Raw genomic sequence first — 13,430 nt, 5'->3', positions numbered from 1 at the left:
TGATAGTACTGTGTCCTCAAACAGACCTTGCTCTCAGCTGAGAACTGTCTCATTGTGGAACTGTACACATCCTGTCCCCATACTGTCACTATACTTTCTGTATGCACTTTTGTAAGTCGCTTTGGATAAAAGCGTCTGCTAAATAAATAAATGTAAATGTAAATGTAAACACTCGTACCAGGCTAATGTGTATGGAATCGGGGATATCATAGCAGGCAGTGGACCAAACCACTGTGAGGTAGAGGGGGGACGAAATCGTTCGAAACTTAAAAAGGCATTGTTTTGCACTTATAATTTGTACAAGTACTTTCAGTACGTATTATTATATTATTTAAGTTTTCATATTTAGGTTTACAATGATATATTGAGGGGGACAAGATGGGAAGGGGGAGGGGGGCATGCCCCCCCTGACCCCCCCCGGGATTTCCGCCTATGCACCTGATACAATTTGGGATGAACTCGGGATGCATCGTTTCTAACATCTTTGCATCGGTAAAATCCGATCTATTTATATATAATTATTAGTAGAGGTCCTATGCCTTTATTATTTAGAAATGTGACCAATAATTTGTGATCAATAATTTTATATTTAGATTGATTCCTCCTCTCTAACTGTTTCTCAAGCGCGTTCTCTCATCTCCACTGCTGTCAGTGGCCAATTCTCATCAAGTCTCTTGGCCAAGTCTCGCGCGAGTTGGAGGTGTGTCCAGGCGAGTCACAGATTATCATGTAGGAGGAAGAGCTACACGTTCCACCGAATTGCTACAAATCAAATGTTTGACAACACTTCAGATTTTGCAAGAGAGACGGACATTTTGACAAGACGCATGTAATTTGCAAAATATGCCGTGCTGCTATAAAGTACACAGGCAGCACGACTAACCAAAGAAATAAAATCAAACTATCTGTACCATATTGAATTGCATAGCATCATATTCTTTTGCATCACATCGTATCGCGTTGAATCGCATTGTGTTGAATCAAATCGTGTCGAATCGTACTGCATCACAATAGGGGTGAATCATATCCTATAACATTAGTAGTTGCTTCATGTGTATTTTTAATGTATCGGATCGTTGACAATGTACCGAGATGTGTATCGCGTCTTTTCGATGAAGTTACACCTAGAGCTGTGAGGGCTCTACCGGTCAACACGGTATAGTCAAAATCCATACCGTAGGGCAAGTTCATACCGGTGTACTTTCTATACCGTTTATACCATCCACCCCTACTTGTATGCAGCTATAGTACACACTGTGATACGCACATACAGAGTACATACTGGCACACACATACAATACACGCTGTGACACACACATACAGCAGGCCCGGCACTGTGCTTAGTGGTGTTCTGCACCCCCAGATGGACCTCAGTGCACCCCCAGTTGTCTCTTATAACCCGACGTCTACATAGTATTTATAAATTGTGCACTCCCTGTGGATTGCAAGTGCACCCCTTTGTATTTTCTCCTGTCGTCAAACCTGACATACAGTACACATTAACAGGCACACACAGTACACACTTTGATACACACAAACAATGCACACTATGCCATGCACACACAGTACACAATGGCACTCAGATACAGCACACACTGTGACATGCACATGCAGTATACACTGACACATCCATATTTCAGACAGATCAGAGCACGTGACATCACGCTCTTTACAGAGACAGATGGCCTTTCTTCCCCAGGTCAGTTTGAGTACTGCTTTGGCCTCCATTGTAAACATGACAAATAACTTTACTTAGACTTTGCTGCCAACAATAATTCAAGACTATATAATTTGAACTGAATGAAAAACTTTATGTAAATCAAACCATCCAGTTCTACTGGATGTTGTGTTTCCCTGTGTTCAGTTGCTGGGATGAAGTGGGCACAGTGATTGGACAGTACGGAACTGTGATGTATTAGGGAATTGGGTGAAATTCTGACTGTATGATCACATGATCACCTGATTCCATTAACAGTTAAATGATGGTCAATGCTGTGCTAATGTTAGAGACACTTTTTTCCTTTTGGGTGGTGTGCATTCAAAGATGGTAATTAAGGTTAAACCTACCGAAAAGAAAACCCATGACACCTTTAAAGCCGCCTGCCACAGATCAGTTTATTCAAAAATGAAACATTCCAAAGCTCTTCCAGGGGGAGCTTGGACTTGTAAAAGACATGTCCAACCAACCCCCCCCCCCCACCCCCTTCACTTGCCGAAGAGGATTTCTATACCTTTGAAAGTGAAAAATAAAGTCAAGCTACTAGACTAGTCTGCTCTGCAGTTCTGCAAAACTGCTCCTTGGTTTGGTAAAACAATTGAAATTTTCCAAGAAGTGAATTCACAAGAAAATCGGGTGGTGCAGTGATTCCGTCAGTCTAAACGCTCACGTGTACGTACGCATGAAGAAAAAAAATGTTATTGGACTGCAAACCAATGAGAACATGATGCATTTTGTTACAGCCTATTAGGACCATTACAGAGTAGTCTCTATCTTCCCTCCAAACATTTAAAAGGAATTTAGCCTATTTTCAATTGCTTTAGCTGAACCAGGCAAGGAGAGCAGTGAAGCCTCATATATATGGGTTTCCACTGTGGTCAAATGCTATGTGTACATATTGTTAGCCTGTGCAAAATCAGCCCAACACATATTCACTAGATATGAATCTTCATACAATGAAAGCATGAAGGTTGTGATTGATGTAGATATAGTGGTACTTTATTTGGCTTTTAGACTGACAAGATTCCACCTGGCCATGGGTTGAGGTTATTCACCCCCTTTTTGGATATCATAAACAGGGAAAAGAAAGGGGGGAGATGGAGTGGAGGAGGGGTGCTGTGAACTGCCGACGTGTAAAGGAAGTGGTGAGTGTGATTTTTAAAGTAGTGGACGGGGACCAGTGTGTCTAGGTTTGATTAATTGCATAGGGATTGTCTGTAAATTCTCCTCCCAAAACTTTGTTTGGAAGTTCAATTAAACCTGCACTGCATGGAATTCAGCTGCCATCATAGGTATTCCAAGATTGGACCAATGGAAACAAAGGAGGTGAAATTCTTGCTTTTTTCATAGTTTGATAGAAAGTTAAAGAAAGCAGTAACTTTTTGTTTTGTGTAACTTCACATGCTGCACTTAGAGGACCAAGTGATCACATCCCCATCTCTGCCAGGGGAGGAGTGATCCCTAATGGATTCCATGCTTGAGTATTTCTCTGACATGGTTCTCTCAGTTTGTAAAGGAAAAAAGCAATAACCCACATGTTTGTAATTTTTCAGAATGAGACCAGTGGCGATCAATTCCTTGGGCCTCCTTTATAAAAAAGTTGCGTAGAAACCATCCTACATTTGCTCTAAGATCATTACTGACATGATGTCTGAAACGACGTACGTGTGATTCAGAGAAAATGAACGTACACACATAAATCATAAATCCATAAATCACAAATTATCTTGAAATTGTGCGCAGTTTTAGATCTCCGCTTTGTAAACGCCCCCTAATTAATTTCATTAGCATACAAAGGAGCTTGAATCAGCTCGGCAAACGGTACCTGCTTATCAGCCATTCGTCATCATGTGCAAAGATGTCTGCCCAATCTGTAAAAACTCATTCCCTTCTTATTGCACGGTTGGCAATATCTTCGAGAAGTGCCAATGCTGCCATTCTTCCTCTTGCAAACCACTGCATTATGGCACATATTATAGCCTAAAGATTGATCGAAATGTTGTACATAATATGTATATCAAATAAAATTCCTTCAAGGATGTCAATTATGCCAATAGGGGTAGTTTTGGAAAACCAAATTCTGTTTTTCTTTTGTTTTCCACAAGTAGCTGAGCTTATGTTGTTTTAATTTATTAATAACTTTATCGTGCAAACCATTACGTATAGCCTAAGCAATATGTTCAATATGGCAATACAACTACAACAGCATCTACTACTACTACTACTACTAATAATAATAATAATAATAGAGTAGTCCCCCCTTATCCGCAGGGGATACGTTCCAAGACCCCCAGCGAACCTTTCAGTTGGAGGCCACACCTGCCGCACACCTGAATTTAATATGTCGGTAAGGCATGGTAACCAATGGCTGGCACAGACAGGCAGTTTTCACACAATCAGACAATGACATTTAACTTGCTTGAAATGCAGCTGGTGGGATTTGATCAGTTACTTGGAAAATGACACAGAGGATCCTCAGTTAAGCACATTTGCATAGACATCTAACATACGATTGAGTTACCAAAACATTGCCAGTGTGATGAAGGCTGTCCTTCACCCATTCTTACATCACTTCCCTCTCGTCATGCCTCTATTGTTTTGAGGGTCTTGTTGTTTTGACCGTGGCCTGGATGCTCCATTGACCTTAATCCTTTATTCTGATCAACAATCAAATGCAGACCTTCTTTTTTTCTCCCCCAGTGCAAACTATTTATTTAATCCATTCTGACGGTTGGCAGACTCACAACGGTGCATTTGCAAAGGACAAAAGTGACGATTTGCATTTGACTGTGACTCAGAGTTAAGGGAGAACGTTGTTTGGATCAGACCTTGTGTCTGTATGACAAAAACACCCAAACTGGGGCAGCCCGAGGGGGGGGTGGGGGGGATTGAGGGTCGTCTCTCTGTTTTCAGCTGCAGGGGGCAGGAGACAGAGGCAGCTGGTTTTGGACACAGCAGACAGAGCAGGCCTACATCACGCCTCCCTGCCCAGCCAGGAGGCCTCACTTCCCCTGTGCCAAGATTCTTGGAAAGCAGACAGCAGCAGAGCAAGCTGCCCACCACAGCATGCCAGCGGGAAAGAACACTGATGGTCCCTGTAGCGCTGCCCCAGCTCACTCTCGGCGCCAAATATTGATGCACCCATTGGCCCATCTGCAGGGGAAGCCCAGCTTCTATCCATGCTGCCTGTGCCAAAAAGATGACTCTTCACAAGCCATGCTAGGTCCATCTGTAAGCATTTGAGGTCTACCCTGCGAAAAAAAAAAAAAAAAAAAACAGTCTGGGTCGAATTCATAGAGTGCGAGACAGCAGCAGCTGCTTTGTCCACTTTGAAAAACAACTGTTTGAATGTGGTTAATGCGTAAGTGCATGTTTTCCCTCTGAACAAAACACCACACACAAACTGCTCCAGAGAGCTCCGTGCCCAGCCCCTTAAGAATATCGTATTCACCGTGGTAACAAACAACAGAGTGTGCTGGAGATGGAAAAAAACATAGACAGCACTCTAGAATGTCCTCGTAGGACCTTCAAACCTTCAGCATGTACCGTCGTGATAAAATCTGGGCCCACGAGCATAAAAATGATGGTGTGGAAAGCAGCTTTTCTTTGTGGAAAATTCCATGAAGACTTGGCAGGCTTCCTCTTTTGAGTTTGAGAACACAGCTGAGAGTGATTCATAAATGCTTTTCAAGACTTAAGTGCACTCTTAAAACAGAAAAGCTATGAGTTGCCACATGAAAAGTGTGCCTCACACTGCTCAAGCCAAATGCAGTAACGCATTGTAAAACAATGATTAATTAGGCTGCATTCATTGTCATATTACATTACAGCTACAGAGTTGTGCTTTCATTGCAACCTATTCTCACATATTAAGGTAATTAGTCTAGGTTTTGGTCAGTAGTAAACTCATCTCATGTTCATTATGAGATTACTCATTCTACCAATGCTTTAATTTGCTTAACAAGCACATACAGTTATCCAAATGCACTGCTGATTAAATTGATGTTACAGGACAACAACTAAGAAACCAAAGACAGAAACATCTCCAATGATTGGATTCACAACCCTCTTATATTAAGTTCATAAAAGTTTGTTTCATCTTTTAAAAGGCCTTTTGATGCAAATTTCCTAAATTGCCCATCATTATAAATTCTCAAAACTTCTCCAGGATAGGTCGTGAAATCAAGTTTTACACCCCTTTGCAAACATAAATTTATACATGGTTTTATGCCTTATGTATAACCTGGAACTGAAAATTAAGTCAAAGTCTTTGGAGGATTAAGTATAAGCTATAAACTATTTTTTGTTATTACATATCAAAAATATTACACTTATGCATGTATGCCAGTTTTATACATATGTCCATGTGCAGACACATTGTAAAACTATATATGAATATATACACACACAGCTCCCTGCATATATTGTCAAATCCCAGATACAACAGTGATCCCATGTACATTGGATAATTGTTTCTGAAATTGAGAACAGTTCCATTAACCGATGATAACGTTGCTATAGCCGCTGTGTTTTTGCTTTCTAATCATGTATGTCTCCTTCTGACTGAATCACATTAGTTATGACAGTGCTGAAGCAAGGTAAAGCAACAAAATACAATCCTTTTTTGCCCGGTTTGGTGCTACACTAATGTTGGCATAGACACTAACGTTAGCATAGAGACTAGTGCTTGGGAATTGAGCCCTGTGGCGGGGGGAGAGCATGCACTCACTGTCTCAGAGCATGACATCAGGAGAACTCGAGTAAACAATGGGAAGGCAGCAGGTCCTGACGGCATTCCTGCGCACGTGCTAAATACTTGCGCAGATCAGCTAACCCCTGTGTTAACGACCATCTTCAGCCTCTCCCTGGCCCAGTCTGTAGTACCCACATGCTTCAAAAGATCTGTCATTGTTCCTGTGCCCAACAAACCCTCCCCAACCAACATAAATGACTACCACCCTGTAGCACTCACACCTGGAATAATGAAGTGCTTTGAGAGGATTATGAAGAACTACATCTGCTCCTCTCTGCCATGCACTCTGGACCCCCTTCAGTTTGCCTATCACCATAACCACCCCACTGATGATGCAGTCACTCACATACTGCCTTATCCCACCTTGACACTGGCAGAGGGAACTATGTTAGAATGCTGTTCATTGACTACAGTTCAGCTTTTAACACTATAGTCCCCCCCCTTACTGGTCAGTAAGCTTCTGGACCTTGGACTGCACAACTCTCTGTGCAAATGGATCCTAAACCTCCCGACTGGTAGACCACAGGTGGTTATGGTGGGCAGCCTCATGTCCACCTCTCTCACCCTCAACACCGGTGCTCCTCAGGGTCATGTCCTCAGTCCCCTGCTGTATTCTTTGTACACACATGAGTGTGTGGCAAAGAGTAGCTCCAACACCATCATTAAGTTTGCAGACGATACTATGGTGGTGGGCCTGATCACCAGCAACAATGAGAAGGCCTACCTGGAGGAGGTGGAGGACCTGACAAAATGGCGCCAGGTCAACTACCTCTCCCTTAACATCTGCAAAACAAAGGAGCTGGTAGTCGACTTCTGCAAGACACGATAGAGGAGCTACACCCCACTCTCCATCAACGGTGCCCCAGTAGAGAGGGTGAACAGCTTCCGATACCTCAGCATACTCATCACTGAGGACCTGACATGGACTACTCACACTTCCATCCTGGTGAAAAAGGCACGGCAGCGCCTCTATCACCTCAGACTGCTAAAGAAATTCAGACTGTGTTGAGAAGCTAACTGATGCTTCTCCACTGTCCCTTCGTTTCTAAAATAAACGTAGGGAGATTGCTACGCATAGCGAGTGTGCTCAGGCGTACGATGGGTGCCTCACTAGTTGCTAGCCGGTTTCCTACAGCACAGTAGTTCAGTACCATATAATGCGGTTCCGAATGATTTCTGGGTTTGGTTTTCAGTCCAGTAGACAATACTCCTTCAGTTATCGTTATATTTAGTTATAGTACTTGTTACGTTTTGTTTAGTTTTGCAGTTTAAGTAGTTACCATGTACATTGGTTGTTTGTGTTCTCCCGCTCTCTCTCTCTCTCTCTCTCTTTCTCATGCGTGGTCTCAGTGCGTGGAGGAAGCCAGCTGCTCAGGGAAGGAGGTGGTCAGAGGAAGCGCGCGCCCTGACTACGTCCCTTTTCTGAGATTTCGCTGTAGGTTTCGCGTGAACTTCAAGGAAGGTTCATCGTAGGAGTGGAGGGGTTAAGGAAGGGATATTGGTAGTTTGTTATATTATTATATGTAATGTTTGTTTTATTGTTATTTTGTTCTGAATGGCATTTTGAATATAATGTTACCTTTTTTGTTTTGTTAAACTGTTTTTGGAATACAATTTATCAAGTTTCTGAATATAGGTCTACTAGGACTCCCCTGTTCAGTGGGTGTTCGAGTTTATATATAGTCAGCATAAGAGACAGAATGGGACAGTGAGCTGGTGTCTGCGCAGGACAGCATGCTGCAGCTGGGTGCAGCTGGCTAATTTGAGTTAATTTTGTTTAAGTTATTATTAACTTGTTTTTTTGTTCTTCTATTGGAATTTTGTTTTGGTTTTCTTGTCTGCACTCCGTATATGAGGAACATTGGTGGCTGCCATTTTGTCTAAAGTAACAAATAAAAATCTTTCCCTGGGAATCCTGAGACCTGCTTGATTACTGCTGAGCTGGTGTGGCCACTTACTGTCATCCTGGAGACTCAGGTTGTTGCCTAGGTCTCACAGACTGCCAAAACAGATTTTAAAAATCTACTCTGGTGCCATCAAGAGCATTCTGGCAGGATGCATCTCTGCCTGGTATGGGAACTGCTCTTCACAGGACCGTATGGCCCTGCAGAGGGTGGTGCAACTAGCTGAAGGCACCACAGGGACCATTCTAACTCCCCTCCAGGACTTGTATACAAGGCGGTGCAGCACCAGAGCTGGTAAGATAATGAAGGACCCTCATCACCCAAACCATAGACTCTTTCAATGGCTACAGTCAGGCAGACTCCTCCGCAACCTCAAGGCCAACACTGAGAGGCTCCGTAGGAGCTTCTTTCCCCAGGCCATCAGAACACTAAATGCAACTCATGCTGGAGTCTAACTCAGTTCTGCACATTTCTCTGTGTCTGGCGCACTTTTCTATTGTGTTTTATATCTTCCTTAAGTTATTTGTTTTTATATTTTTCTTTATATTTTTTCTATTGTGAATGGTGTTTGTGAGTAAATTATATTTTTTCTGTTGTGAGTTTTGCACAGTCTGCCCCACTGCCGACCATCATTTCACTGCACTGTACATTGTACCTTGGCATGTGACAAATAAAAAACTTTGACTTTGACTTTTGCTGAAGCAAGGTCATGCAACACAATCCAGTGCTGAAGCAAGATGAAGTAAGATGATGCTGATGTAAGGTGAGGCAAAACATTCCCAAAATTTCTAGAAGCGTCCAGAAAGCTGTCTGTGATTCATAAGTCATCATTCATCAAGCAGAAATGTACTGTTCCTAGAAAACGTTAGATTCATACATTGACATGTTGCATTAGGGAAGATGATACTGTGTATCAGATATACTGTGTTTGACTGTGAAAAGCAGATAAATTTTTGAAAAGATGAAATCAAAGATAAGATAAAGACAAATTCAACATTTTCATCTTCAATTGTCTTCACTTGACAGAGAAATGTGTCTGCTCTAAAGGGAGGGCAGATTGTATGTTATTGTGATAAGTGGGTGTCGCGACCCCATATGCTTCAACTGCAGCACTGAGGCCAACAACCCAAAAGGTCATCACTCTTGACTGTAGCTGCTCTAACTCCACCAATCACAACAGAAGGAGTTTTCATAGTCCATGACCTGTGGTCCGGTACATTGGCCTTGCCGTTAAGCATCCGCCCTGACACCAGTAGGTTGTGAGATTGGTCCTTGGCAACATCACAGATAAGCAGAACTTTGATTGACAGTGAGAGTCAGCAAAGACAGGGATGGGGGTAACAGCAGCGAGGCTCTGCCTGGGAGTCAAGCGCTTACTGGCAAAGCTCATCCGCGTGAGTTGTTTGGCATGACTGACTTCCTCCCGATGAGCAGGCAAAAAAACAATGGAGGTTTTTGTTTATTCCAAATCTGCCCCGCATGGCTCCTGCACCCTCATTCTATTAGCTGCACCCATTTTTCCCGGGACACCAGGCCCTCCAGAACAGCCAAAAACCTTGTCTCCCGGAAAACAGCGTGAAAAATCAGTCACGATTGATTGGCTGTTAATCTCATCTAATCTTTGCATGCACAGAGCTGAGGAGGACCTACAGTATATCCAATGTTTGTCTAAGGATGGAAATTGAGTCAGAGATTACCCCAATTACCCCATGTAAATTAAATATAAATTATATTAAATATATATACATAAATTAAATATTAATATTTAATATTTATATTTATATTAAATTAGATTATATCATTGCTATGTACATATATGTAAACACACACATTTCTATATCAGCTCCATTCAGAAGTTAGGATGACAGAACGTGAATGGAGAGCCCCTCCTCTCCCCACTTCACAGCCTTTTCACACTTCTGAGAAATATTTGTTATTCCTCCCATTTATCACAACCAGCAGAGAGCAGGTCGGGGATGAGGGGGAGAGAGAGACAGGGACGGGGTAGCTGACAAATGATTTTTATTACATCTCTTCCTTGAAAGGCGGACGCAAGCCAGGCCTCTTGATCTTGACGGTAAAAAGCACTGAGAACGTGCAGAACTTTCCTGGAAACCAGGAATCTTCATGTACTAAAGCCTCAACACACTCCAAACAAAACGTTTTCTTTTTCTGTGAGGTGGTGGGTGGTAGGGTTATGTGGAGATTTACCCCAACTGCGGCACAAGAGTTAGAGAGACATGTAACACATTCTATGCCAGTCCACATTCTTAAATGCACTCTTTATACAATAAGCTTCTCTTGTTCCAGGTCTATGATTGCCCAGCTCTGTTGGACGACATGAGGTTATCTCTATTTCCACAGCGCTTCATTGCATTGCTCTCTGACAGCAAGGGCAGGCAAGCCTGCCACTGAAGTACTGAATACTTATTGTCTTTGTTCCAGCCATTCCCTTAATTACATTACGTAATTGGATTAATTAGAGGGCTATATTAGTACTGGTGACTATACGCTCAGAGTCAATGGGCTTGTTTTTTGTTGGTGTTTGTTTTTTTTCTGAATGACGTGCAGACTGACTGATCCATAGCTCATCTGATTGGCCCCTCTCAATAATGCCGCTATTCGGGACTAATTATGTCCACAATAACGCAGTAAACAGTGTTTCCAACAAAACATCCTCTGTTGTTGATGACCCCTGAGATAACCTTCTCTCACACTATGTTGTGCAATGACATTTTTCAGAAGTGGCTCAGTATAGACCATTTGTAATAGGAGCTCATATATAGACTATATGCAATTATCTGCTTTGCCTGTTGGTCGTTATGCTGTTTTCAATGCATTTTCTAGAGGGCCCAGTTGGCACACCTGGTAAGGCACAGGCTGACCCCTACGGCAGGGGTTCAAAACTGGCCATGTCACCTGCCAACAATGAGTGGGACCTGATGGAGGTTCATTAAACTGGCTTTGCTCTATTGAGGATTGTGGAGGGTCGGTTGACTAGGGTTTCCTCATATCTCAGGCACTGTAGAATTCATTAGGTGGCTGTGAGTATGTTGATGATGTCACCAGAATAGAGCCTGCCACCAATGAGTGCCCAGGGTGGTGCGCTTTTATTGTGAAAAACAGCTGTTGGATGCAGGTAAGTGTATTGGAGGTTGAGATTAGCCTTGCTCCCGTGCTTCTTCATGAGTGCAGAGATAGTGGTGGTGAGATGAGCCTAGTGTGTACAACTGATGACTCCAAAACACCTAACGTAGAAGAGAAAAGCATGAGAAAAAAAACACAAATTGCTCATTGGTTGATTGATACTGGTTGGTTTTTACTCTAATTTCTGCCCTATGAGACTTATCACTTACTCATTTTTCCACATTTCTGCAAGAAATAAATAGTAGGTGGCAAACCTCCAGTATTCTCAATTAAGATTTACTGCAGGGCATTCTGGGAAATGCAAAGGCGCTCAGCTAATCACATCACTGGACAGACTAAGCAATAGGAATTGATTAACACAAAAACCTGAACAAACAAAGCCTGGCAGGTGAGCCTGATTTGCCTGTGAGTAAATTGCTTGCTTCTGAGTCAAAGTTAGGACAAATGCTGAGACAATCCAGGTGTAAGTGTACGGATGGCTGACCTATTTTGATCTGATTACAGAAGTAAAGAACAGTGTGTAGTTTTCTAAGCTTGTTAGCAAACGATTAGTTCTTCCACTTGATGCGGTTGCCTACTCACTGGCTCACACAGTGGAAATATCACCTGCTGGATGTGACTGATGTGCTCCTTGTCCTCAAACTCCAGGAAAAACTCCTCTGCCTGCAGAAGCCTTTCCCTCGTCCCCACATACCCCTCTCCCCTTTTACAACAACACTTCCCCCCTCTGCAGCAACCCCTCCCCATTCTACAGCTCCTCCCCCATCTACAATAAGTCATCCAACCCTCATTTACCCAGAAATGGTTCTCAGGAGTCCCATGGACTCGCAAACCTCCTGAGGTGGCAAGGACATTGACGCATTTCACTCTTGCATCTTGTTTGTTGGTGCCTGCATCCCCCCCCCCCCCCCCCCCCCCCCCCCACATGGATCTGTAAAATACTTTCTTGGCAGAGGCACTGTACTATTGTGTCATCAACTAAAATCTGATTAGGCAGATCCAATCTAGGCTTCCCAGAGATTTCCTCTCGCCGAGGAATACATATCTGAGAAAACCTAATCCAGCACCCTGTGACTGCATTTTCAAGGCTTTCATGGAATCAACTATTTAGCTAAACTGCAGGCTGGATTGCTGGATCTGTTCTACCTGTTGCTACTCATACCCAGCCAAACTTAAGTTATGGCAGTAGCTCGCGAGATGAGCACATATTTAACTCACTGCACAGCCATAGCTGACATAGTTCTCAAATGTTATTCTTACCTTATAAGTTTAACTGAGTATTTGTTTTTCCTTTTAAGGAGCTGTATTTTCTTCTCCATGTAAGAGCACTGGCCCTTCAAGCCAGAGAGACTGCAAATGAGACTGATTGATTTAATTTGCTTATTTATAATTTCACATTTTAATTTCAATATCTTTATTAGACAATTACCAGATGCACTGTACATGAAAAGGATAAAAAAGACAAAAAATAAAAATGATTTCTATAGTACGATAATGAAGCATATGGTTGTCTATTTTTGACTGCTAGGATTTCCACTTCTAACATGATAGCAGTTAGGAATCTGATTTATTATTGATGGGGAATAAATGCTGGAAGTATCAAAGAAGATGCATTTAGTAGCTAACACAAGGTAAACTAATTCACCCTTGACACTGATCAGCTATTTCCATAAAACACTGCATTGTTTTGCTCAACATCAAATTTAAAATAGCGGCCATGAAAAGGCATGTGAAAAGCAGTGAAGGTCTGCACATGTCCTGAATTCAGAGCATCTGTTAGAAAATGGGTGGTGAGCACAACGATGCAAGACCTGTCTATTACAACATTGCAGGTCTTTCAATGTAAAAACATGCTAATGGCTCACAGCTACGTGAGAGGCCAAGAGCCATGCAATATCACTGAGGTTGT

The sequence above is a fragment of the Megalops cyprinoides genome, chromosome 23 (genome assembly GCF_013368585.1).
Source record: "Megalops cyprinoides isolate fMegCyp1 chromosome 23, fMegCyp1.pri, whole genome shotgun sequence".
Lineage (NCBI taxonomy): Eukaryota > Metazoa > Chordata > Actinopteri > Elopiformes > Megalopidae > Megalops > Megalops cyprinoides.
This window is presented reverse-complemented; position numbering follows the sequence as displayed.